The sequence below is a fragment of the Pan troglodytes genome, chromosome 8 (genome assembly GCF_028858775.2).
Source record: "Pan troglodytes isolate AG18354 chromosome 8, NHGRI_mPanTro3-v2.0_pri, whole genome shotgun sequence".
NCBI lineage: Eukaryota > Metazoa > Chordata > Mammalia > Primates > Hominidae > Pan > Pan troglodytes.
Genome location: NC_072406.2, coordinates 63,616,432 through 63,628,549, shown reverse-complemented (window position 1 = coordinate 63,628,549; position 12,118 = coordinate 63,616,432). Strand labels below are relative to the sequence as shown.

The 12,118-nt window shown below is 35.7% G+C and overlaps 1 protein-coding gene and 1 pseudogene across 7 annotated transcripts in view; both read right to left on the bottom strand.

Moving 5' to 3' along the window:
• Window positions 1-12,118, bottom strand: part of PRKG1 (protein kinase cGMP-dependent 1) — a 1,291,606-nt gene that overhangs the window by 1,056,666 nt on the left and 222,822 nt on the right. The window lies entirely within an intron of this gene.
• Window positions 1-12,118, bottom strand: part of LOC129136188 (ras suppressor protein 1-like) — a 172,261-nt pseudogene extending 160,143 nt beyond the window's left edge. The window contains exon 1 of the transcript XR_008537532.2: window positions 1-12,118. This exon is cut by the window's left edge and continues 160,143 nt beyond it. The product of XR_008537532.2 is annotated as a ras suppressor protein 1-like (transcript).

Genomic DNA, 12,118 nt, shown 5'->3' with positions numbered 1-12,118 from the left:
TGGATACAATTATATATTAATACATTAATTCATAATTTGGTGTGCACAATGGACTGAATACCTACGTCTCCTCAAAATGCATATGCTGGAATCCTAACCCTTAAGGGGATGGGATTAGGAGGCAGGGTCTTCGGGAGGTAATTAGTGCATAAGTAAGGGTAGATCCCTCATGGATGAGATGAGGGCCCTTATAAAAGAGAGCCCAGTGAACTAGCTAGCTTCTTCTACCACATGAGGACACAGAGAGGAGGCAACACGTATGTGAAAGGGGGCCTTCACCAGACACTAAATACGCCGGCGCCTCCAGACACAGAATCTTCCAAACTCCAGAACTGTGAAAAATAAATTTCTCTTGTTTATAAGCTACACAGTTTGTAGTATTTTGTAATAACAGCCCAGATGGACTAAAACAGTGTATATTTCCTTTCATGTTAACTGCAAATCAAAGTTCTCTCTTCCTATTTTCATCACCAACACTAAATTTATATGCTCTTTGGAAGTGGGGGCAGGGGGTAGGCGATGGGAAGCAGGGGCATGGCTAAAACTGCCAAACAGTTTTCATGGATTATTTCCAAATTGGATGATTCCACTGGGCCAGATTCTGCCCACCTCAACCCTCCCTATAATTTCAACCATATGTGGTCCTCTTCAATTCTATTCTCAGAATAAACATGATGATGAAATAGGGCTTGGATTTTACTTAAGAGGCTGCATACTTCAGTGACAAGCAAGCTCGTTCTTCTAAGTACCCTGTAATCCAGTTTACAGAAATATAGGACGCTCTGTAGGAGAAAAATAAAATGAAAGTAAATGTGTTCTTATGTATGTAATAACTTTCTCAGTTACAACAGGATATACTGTAGGAGAAAAATAAAATGAAAGTAAATGTGTTCTTATGTATGTGATAACTTTCTCAGTTACAACAGGATATAAAATATTGTGCCACCTGGGAAAAATTTCTCAAGCACAAATGCAAATTAGTTTGATGTCTGAAAATATTCACTATCTGCTAAATCTCTGAGCAATAAATATTCATTGCTAGACAATGACAACTTCTTATTAAAGAGAATAGGATGGGAACAAGGCTGAAGAGATCGTTAGGATGGAACATGCTACCATGGAAAAATCTGCCTGGCACTCAGGCCCTTGAATTAGGTGGACACATCTTTCTCTGACTCCTTAGTGATTCTAATGATGATGCTGATGATACCTAAACTGACAGAAGGAACTGAAACCCAGAACTTCCCACTGAAAACGTTAACTTTTCCAGTGTGTCCAAATCTGTCACACTTGGCAGGTCTAGATGAAGGCAATGGCAGGCTTACACAAAACCACAAAATACAGTTTATCTTCTGTCTTCCAGCAGTGCCTCTTTTCCTATTTTCCCACTCCATGGTCCCTCTCTATTCTGGTCTATGTGTCCTTATGCTTGCTTCTTTTTTACACAAAGATACCATTTACAGGATGGGCATGTAGAAGAGAATTATAAAAACCTGCTCCTAATCAAAGCACACTTTCCCTTAGAGCCAGTCATTTCAGCAATGTATTCAAAGTAAAACAATGAAATGAACTATATTTAATCCAGAGCTAAGAATGAGTGACTGCTTCAATTTATTCTTCAGCAGAGTATTTGCATTATATTTGTGAACCAACATACTTTTATCTGTCAAGTCTACTTTTAAGGCTTTATCATTAGAAAATAATTATATGTGCAGAATAAAATGGTGATGTCTTTCTCGAAGAATTGTTTTTATAATAATAAATTTAAAAATGGAAATAGGCCAAAAGAATAAAAAGAAGAAATTAGTAAATTATATCTTATACAGCCATTAAATTTATGTCTGTAGAAATATACATCTCACGTGGTAAGATATTTATGATATACTAAGTAAAAGGACAAATTTTTTTATGGATAGTAGAATCCTATAGAGAATACATTTATATAGATATTCACTCGTGTATGTGTGTATGTATGCACTAGGCATAGTGCAAAGCACTTTGTAAACAAGAACACATATGGCCTCTACTTATATGAAGTATACATGTGGGCTCAAATACAGACATTAACTTAAGTCAGCAGACAAAAATTTCTGTCTTCATGGGGTTTATATCTTTTTCTTGGTTCTTTTTGCCTGGCACATATTGTTTGTGATATTAAAATAATAATTTTGAACTTTTTTATAACTATAAAAATGTTCTCTCTTTTCCCAGATTGCTTGAAACACAATCAACAATCAGAATCTAGGTGATTTCCAGGAGCTACAGAGGGTGGGGGACGTGAGGATATGTAGATCAATGGGTACAAACTTCCAGGTATAAAATGAGTAAGTTCTGGGGCTATAATATACAACGTGGTGATTACAGTTAATATTACTCTATTGTTTACTTGTATTTTGTGAAGTGAGTAGATTTTAAGTGCCCTTACCCTCCCCCCCACTGCCCCCCGCCACACACAAACACACAGAGTAACAAATTACAGTGATGGATATGTTATTTAGTTTGATTATGGTAATCGTTTCATATTGTATACATATGTACTTTTATAATGTATACAAGTACAATGTATACATATGTATACCTTACATATATACATTTTTTGTTTATCAATTATATTTCCATACACCTGGAAAAAAATGCAGAATTCAGAAAACTTAGAGGGGGTGTTGTGGGCAGGAATACCATAATTCCTACCGTCAGGGCCTCTTCTCATGAAGTACTCATACTTATGGTGGCCACCCTAATATAAAGAAATATAAACTACCCCTGTGCTATAATTCTTATATCTAGAACCATAAAACCATGAGACTTCCTTCTCTGAATTTCTCAGTGTTACCTCTAAATCCATTACTTAAACTTTGGGCGAGAGTTATTTATGAAACAAATAGACTAAGCAAATTTCTCAACCTTATTAAAGAAATGAAGTAAGGCGGTTTTGCTAAAGAAAGGGTCAGAACTTCTATGAAAAGATCAGAACAGAAATCAATTAAGCATTTCTGACCATAGGCAAATTAGAAAATCCCTAGACAGTTAATGCCAGAGTGTTTGAACCAATTAAACCACCAAGATGAGCAGAGACAACATTGATTAATGTTCTACTTGGAAATCAAGTTTTATATTTAGGTCTGTGGAAAAAGAAAATGAGGCAGACTGCTTTCCTCAACAAAACCCTTATTTTGAAGTAACTTTGGTTTTAGAGTAGACAAGTGAAGGTGGGAGGAACAGTTCCTCTCTTTCTCCACTACAATCCAATTTTTCCATAGAAAAATATGAAACAGGCTGGGCGCGGTGGCTCATGCCTGTAATCCCAACACTTCGGGAGGCTGGGGTGGGGGGGCGCGGATCATGTGAGGCCAGAAGTTCAAGAACAGCCTGGCCAAAGTGGTGAAACCCCGTGTCTAATACAAATACAAAAAAATTAGCCAGGCGTGGTGGTGGGCACCTGTAATCTCAGCTACTCGGGAGGCCAAGGCAGGAGAATTGCTTGAACCCGGGATACGGAAGTTACAGTGAGCCAAGATGGTGCCATTGTACTCCAGCCTGGGCAACGAGTGAAACTCCCTCTCAAAAAAAAAAAAAAGAAAGAAAGAAAAGAAAAACATGAAACAAAAATATAAAGGGGAAGAAAAATGCTCCTCTTTTATTATTTTCTGCCTCTGATGCTTAGCCTTTGTTGAGGCACTGCTGGTTGGACTAGATAACTACCTTTCATTGTTATCTTATCAAAAGAGATTTATTTACTGCTCACTATTTTCCTCTTTAGAAAGATGAGCTCTACTTTAAAGTTAAATAATGCAGAACATGGTTAGGAAAAAAAAAAAGGTTCACTTTTGCCAATCTTTTTTTTTTTTTTTAGAACACATTGTATTGAGTTGCTGAAATTATCGTGGTGGCTGCTGTTGTAAACCAAGGAACCATGTAAAAAGACTGGCCTCTACGCCACATTTACAAACATTGTAAAATTTAGTGTTAACTGGTTGATCAGAAAATAGTGCTATTTTTATAATTCTTGGAACTTATACAAAGAGAGATTTAGAAACTTATCATTTTAATTAATTTGTGCACATCTTAAATATATATATTTTGATATCATAGATCTAGATGGCTGACATAATAATACAGAGATAATTTAAACTCCCTTTAGTCACTTGAGAATTTTAATGCATTCATTAGAAATGTGATGTGAGAGACTATTTTATTAAAAATACATCAGATAAAAAAGTCATTGTCTTTTCAAAGCATCAATTAGTAAAGAACTAACTAGGGAGTTACTCTAAATATGTCTTACATTTTTACAAAATTTAAAAAAATTAAAAGAAAACTATATTTGGTGAAAATACATTAACTTTAGTTTACTTTGCTAAAGCAAGTGTATTTTCCAACTCACAAAATCTACTTTCATTAAAATATATTTTATCTAATTATTGGACAAATGTACTAAACAATAACCCAGTGCTGAATGAAACATATTGGAACTAAGCATCTTAATTACAAATATTATACTATAAGATTAGATTTCTACATACTACAATCCCAACACAGAAAAATGTTTCTTATTCCTTTTCCATTTCCAATTTGTCTTTATCCTCTTTATTTAATTCTTTATAAATTTTAGTACACCTCATTCCCTCTTCTCCAAATTGAAATTGCTTATATATTTTAATTTATACCTACTTTTAATAATGTTTTATTCAATGTATATTATTCCCACATCTCCAAAAATAAACTTCCCTATACATACAAACACAAGATCCTTAGATAGATATAAGTGAAAAAGTATTTTTACCTTTTAATGTTAGCTACTTTATCACTCAACCATGGCAAACAATGAATAAAATGCTGTTGATCCAGATACTAGATGTTTATTTATAGCTCCATACTCTTGGTATAATGGTAATTGCTGTCACTAATACTGGTGTCCTATACTATGATTTTGTGCATTTTTTACACCCTCGTGACTGTGAATTCTCTGTTAGATTTTTCCATCTGCTTTTTAAGTAGCCTTTTGGTCTTTGTTTCTTTTCCTGGCTGTTTAAAACACACCCTTCAAAATTATATTATCTTTTTATTCCTTTGTAACAAATTCATGGAAACCTAGTGGCTTAAAACAACACTCACTTATAATCTCTTAGTTTCTTTAGGTCAGAAATCAGGTGGGTTTGGCTGGGTTCTTATCTGAAGGCTCTCTGATGAATAATCCACTTCTAAGCTCTTTCAGGCTGTTGACAGAATTTGGTTCCTTGTGGCTATAGGACTGTGGTCCTTGTGTCCTGGAAGATTGTCAGCCAGTGGCCTCTCCAAACTCTGTAAGGTTGTTTATATTTCTTCTTGTATTGTTCCCTGAATCTTCAACCAAGCAACAGCACATCATATCCTTCTTGTACTACAAATCTCTCTGACTTCCTCTTCTGCCCTCCTCTTCTGCCTTCCTTTTCTGCCAGGAGCTGGTAAAGTTCTCTGCTTATAAGGCCCAACCAGATAATCTTCCTATTTTAAGGTCAGCTGGTCCATATAACAGAATACAATCAGGGGAGCGAGATCACATCATATTCATAGGATCAGGACATGTGGAATCTTGGGGGTCATTCCTAGAAATTCTGCCTATCACAGAAATCTAACTCAAATTTCACCACTGACAGGAAACCTTAGGTATCCACTCATTAACTTCTCCCGCCAATCCTTCACTTCCTCTCTATTTGAAATTTAAACAGATGCTCCTTCTTACCTTTTTTTTAAATTTTATTATTATTATTTTTTTTTTAGATGGAGTCTCGCACTGTGGCCCAGGCTTTAGTGCAGTGGTGTGATCTTGGCTCACTGCAACCTCTGCCTCCTGGGTTCAAGTGATTCTCGTGTCTCAGCCTCCTGAGTAGCTGGGATTACAGGCACCTGCCACCACACCCGGGTAATTTTTTTGTATTTTTAGTAGAGACGGGGTTTCACTATGTTGGCCAGGCTGGTCTCAAACCCCTGACCTTGTGATCCACCCGCCACAGCCTCCCGAAGTGCTGGGATTACAGTTATGGGCCACTGCGCCCGGCCGCTCCTCCTTTACTTCTACAGCATCCCACTGTGTACCTAGATTAAAGCATTCATCACACTACAGTACACTGCTTGTCTACTAGTCTGAGAAGACTTAACTATGTAACCCCAGAATTTAGACCAGTGCGAATCAACATAATAGATGCTCACCTGATAAACATATGTTTAACAATTTATATATATGTACCTTTAAGGTCAATGAAAAACATAAGTTATGTTCGGTGTAAACTGTAGTATTGAAGTGTGTTCACCACTAATTTTTGAAAATGAGTAATCTGTATTCATAGGTAAAATTATCAGCTGATACTACTCATTTAATTAAAATTTCATATTCATTAAAAATAATTTGAAAGTATTTCTAAAATGTATTAAGAATAATTGCTGCTGCACTAACTGCTTCATCTCATTTAATCAAAACAATTCCATTTTAGAGATGAGGAAACTGAGACTTTGAGAGGTTAAATAACTTGCCCAAGGTAAAGTGACTACAAAGTTAGTGAAGCCACCATAGTATCTGAACATTCTGGCTGCTATGCTATCTTCTTCCTTCCTTCCTCCCCTTCTTCTCTCCTTCTTCCACTCCCTCCCTCTCTCCTTCCTTTCTTTGATATTTATTGATATTAATTATGTGTAGGCATTGGGCTAACCATTATCAATCAATAAACTTGGGTCCCAATCTTTTTTTGTTTATTTCTAGAAATAATATCTTTATCATATGTATTCATAGCACTTAACACAAACAAAATATCAAGACATTACCTCATAAAATAATATTTTTATGCATTGGTGTTTATATTTAATATGCATTTAAAATTACCCATCACTGATCTTGTTTTTATGTAAATGCCAAATACATATATATGCCAAATATATATATAAATGCCAAATACATATATATACATATATATATATATATATGAAGATAGATGAACTATAATGAAAGTAGACTTCAAAATATGCTAGTCATTAGTAACTTTCTGTGGGAAAAACTGATGAGAAAATTTAAACAAGGAAATTCCATCTTGCCCAACTGTGATCTCATAGTTGAGGATAGTGTATGAACCACAGATGGTGGGAATGAGGAAGCCACACATGTTTATAGTGACTTCAACTTCACCAAAACAAAGATCTGTGCCTTAGAGCAACGTTTTTGTTACAAAACAAAGTCATACTCAAATATATTGCATCTTTCTGCTCAGGGCCTCCAATGCAATGTTTAAAAACATTTAGATCTAGTCATTGTTATAACAGATACTGTATTTACCTCATTAGAAAATACATGCCTTTCAAATTTTTACAAAATTATGTTGTTAAATAACAGTTAACGACATAAGTATCACAGTTCATTTACATTACAAAGTATGTAAACATGAATTAGTGCTATTCCTAAAATGGCCCTTGAAATGTACAAGTGCTGAAGCCATAGTGAATTATGAGATGTTAATCACTTGTAAGACCTGAGATTCAGATGAAGGAGGGAACTGAAAGAAAGGAGGAATTTGTTACCCTTGCAGAGAAACTCTAAAGAAATCCTTGGAAATTATTTTACAAAAATAAATCCAAATAGTAAAATAATTAGCTTTTCCATTTTTCTTGCTATACATTTGCCATCCATAATCAGGTCTGAATTCAAATAACTGCACAGGAGTGTTTACAAGGGGTAAAGAGAGAACTGATTCATGTAAATAATAGATCATGTTTATAAAGGCCATCTGTGTGAGCCCAGAACTAAGGCCAGAAACAGAAGTACCAATTTATACCACAGGAAAATTATTCCTAACTCATAGAAGGACTGTTTGTGGGCAGAGGCACTTTATTTGTGTAAATGTAAATAGAAAAAATGTGTTTCATTCTCAAAATAAACACTGAATTCTAATGTATAAAAATTTCGATAATCCAACACCCTCACAATGTTCTTTTTCAGTCATCTCCAGATCTCTTCTTTTGTAATCATCCACTTGCATATTTATTATTAAAAGAGAGATGGTGATAGATTTTGCTTTACTCTTTTCTAAGGCATTTTTCCCCACACCAGACTTATTAGGTAATGAGTTCTTAAACCATTTAGACACGGCTAAAGAAAAAAATGGATTAAGATGCTGTGAAGATATGTATAATTTTATATGTGTAAAATAAGCCATTCCCTTCTCTCATGTAAACTCAGAGAATATTTCCAGGTGTAATTTTTATATCTATGAAAGAAGGTCACACATCTCTGATTCAGTAACAGCTTGTGTTGTAGAAATGCATATAAAGGTACACATACATAAACACACAATTATACACAGTCAAATTATTGCTATTCCTAAAATGGCCTCAGTGGGTATTAAACTTTAACTATCACCCATGAGCTTTTCAATTTGACTATCTGCACAGGAGATCATTTTCTTATTTTTTATTTAATGACAATGGAGGCTAAACCAGGCTAGATTTATGTTTTGTCTTATAAGATGGAAAATGACAGTGATTTTATTCTCATGTATACAAGTTGTAAGTCTAGAAGCATTTGGGGGAACAAGGTGGAATTTATATTATAGTAGCCTGATATTCAGCAAAAAGGAGACAATTTACTACCAAATATACTTTTTAAATCCCCCTGAAAAAATCAATGCTGAATTAGCTGAAATATTTACACACACCCATACCACTTGAATACATGTTAGAATTCCTACCTTTCCATTCAAATCTTAGTTCAAACATCTTATTTATGAAGACCTGTGTGGAATTCTCAAGCAGTTAGCATCCCTGTTTTCCTACATAATCTTGAAAATGATGATGACAGCATTTATTATAAGAAAAGTTATATAGTGCCAGTTACTGTCTTAAGTATTTTGCATATGTTAATTCACACAATCCTCACACCAATGTCCTGAAACGGTTATATTCGGGTTTTTTAAAACCAGTGAGGAAACCCAGGCACAGAGAAGTTAAGTAACTTGTTTAAGGTCATAAAGATGGCAAGTGGAAGTACTGTTACTCAAATCAAGGCAGTCTGGCTCCGGAGTCCAAACACTTAAACATTACAACAGAATCTCTGTTGACTTTCTGTTTACAAAATGGGAGCAATAACATGTGTCCATAGTATTGCTTTGTAAATTATGTAAGATAACTTATGTAAAGATCTTAGTGCCCTACCCAATGAAGAGCACTGCTGAATGTTGTTATTGCTACCAAGCAGTTATCTTTAGTCAGACTTCCATCCTCTGCTACAGTAGGAATTCTTTGGGGATGGGGTTTACATTCATTCATCTGCTCATTCATTCATCCCACAAATATTCAATGAGCAACTCCTGTGGGCCAGGTCCTATACCAAGTCCTGCAAGCACTCATCTCTGAAGGCCCAGCACTAATAGCAGACAAACACAGTTCTACCTCAGGGCCTTGGCACTTAATATTTGCTCCATTTGGAAAGCTATTTTCTATGTCATTTCAAGGCTTGTTTCCTCACTTTATTCTCTCTCCTCTAATGTTATGTCTTCAAAGACACCTTCCATGAACACTTCTAAAAAGTAGTGCTTTTCAGGGCTCTGTATTTCTTACTCTGCTTTAGGTTTTCTACATACACCTATCACTGTTATAACTACTAGAATGTAAGTTCTGTATATAGAGGAATTTCCAGTTCTATAGACAGAATCCAGAATGGTAGGCTACCAAGTTTTTGTCATACTGGTGAAAGAAAGAAGTGGAAGGTGGAAGGGAAGAAGAGAGGGATGGAGAGGGAGAGACAAAGAATGTTGATCAATGACTGTTTTATAAACATGAAAACATTTTCATCCCTTCTTGACCAAAGCACCTCTTACCATGAATAAACAAATGCCAGCATTCCTCTACTCCCTTCCTCCTCCATTCCCCCTGCAAAAATCCCACAGGGCTCCCCAAGCTTGCCCCTCAGTTTCTGTTCAGCTGTCTTCCCTATGAACTTAAGGTTCTTACCATTTCAATTTCAACACCTGTTCTCACTCCTCCTAAGAAAAAATGTATATGACCTCCATGGAGACCAGCTTTCCTTTTTGTTTCTAACAATGCTGAAGAGCTATAATTTAGCAGCATAAGTGGTAGTTGTAATCACTTGTAATTTATCATCCAACTGCACAGACTAATTCACGATCAAAGAAAAAGCTCTCCTTATTTTTCAATTATTAAAAATAAGCATTTGCGGATTCTTTCTTCAAACATGACACTATTAATTAGCAGCAAATGCGCTGTTGAGCATCTTTTTAAATAACAGTAATGAATTTACACTAACCCTTTCCCTCCTGGGATCAGTCTAATCATTTATGGTAGTTCTGATTGGCATTAGTTGATTCACATTGTTTTCTCTTTTGGGAAACATGATAGGATTGCTGTCCCTGACCTTTTGAAGTTAGACGCCCACGCTGTAACTTGCTTTAGCCAATGAGTTGAGGGTAGAAGTGACAAGGTCACTTAAAAGAAAATTTCAAAGAGCAAGTGACAATCTTTCATTTTCCCTTCAGTGGTGATTTGCAAACATGTGTCAAGAGTGAGTCTTCTGTGGGTTTCTGTGTAAAGATATTGGGCAGAGGTCCCCTGCCAATCCACGTGCTCATGTAAAGTGATTGTAAAAACAAAGCTTTGCTGTTAGTTCATTGATATTTGACAGCTGTTCTCCGGGCCTGATTGTGGTGGTTCAAACCTGTAATCCCAGCACTTTGGGAGGCCAAGGGGGAGGACTGCTTGAGCTCAGCGGTTTGAGATCAGACTGGGCAACATAATGAGACACCGTCTCTACCAAAAAAAAAAAAAAAAAAATAGCTGGGGGTGTGGCAAGCGACTCTGGCCCCAGATAGGAAGTAGAGGTGGGAGAATCATTTGAGCCCAGGCAGGAGAGGCCTCAATGAGCAGTGATCATGCCACTGCGCTCCAGCCTGGGCAAAAGAGCAATACCCTGTCAAAAAAAAAAGAGAGTTTTTCTTTTTCTGTGGCAACACTTGGTCCATCCTGACTGATTAAGTAGCAAGGTAAGATCTGTACCTATACAAAGTACAGATAATTCATACTGCTGACTCCATGCCCTGGTAACCTAACATAGATATTTCAATCATGCTACAGAAATGTCAGGGGACAATTATCATTGAAGGGACAAACTTCACGTGGATTATGAAACCATAGTGTAACCTTTTCATGTGCTCCTTTGACAACCTGAGACCTTTTAAAGAGGCTATTAAGGAATCATACACGTGTATGTACATATGTGTACACAGGTGACATATATATAATATCACCTATTGTATATCTTTAAAAGGGCTTTTAGGGGAATCATAAGACTACCATTCCATTCTTCTAATATTAGAAATAACTCTAGGTGCTTTAGGTTCTCTAACAAAATTTTTGAACTCAGTTGTAAAGTTTTTCACTATAATATTACACTTTGGAAAATATATAAATATGTTTTTTTCTTTTTGTTTAAGTAAGAATGATGAATCTGATTCCAAACGAGAACTATAAACAAAAGGCCATTCTTTTGCCTCTAAATCTTATGGATAAATCTTCAAGATGCTAGAAATATCTCATCAAATAACACATGAATAAAACAACTTCCCATTCTGTAACATATTCTTTCAGTTTCTTAAAAAATTACTTCTCTCTTGCTCTCTCACCCCTGCACACACACATAAACACACACACACACGCACTTCACAAAATGCAATATTCAGAAGAACCAAAGATTCAGTTTAAGTCTTTTTAAAAATAAGTTATATTATCTTTATGAAAATAATATTTTAAAGTAATATTGCATTAGTTTCAGCCAAATTACAACAATGACTTCACCAGGCATGGCTACTGAATATAATGCAAATTCTTCTAACATCTGCCCAGGCAATGAGCAATTCCAAATGAGTGGTCACTCCATGTGAGATACTTCAGTTGTCTTTTGCAAAATCTCACTGCTAGAAAGACATATATAACTACTCATTTTTTTATTATTATTATACTTTAAGTTTTAGGGTACATGTGCACAACGTGCAGGTTTGTTACATATGTATACATGTGCCATGTTGGTGTGCTGCACCCATTAACTGGTCATTTAGCATTAGGTATATCTCCTAATGCTATACCT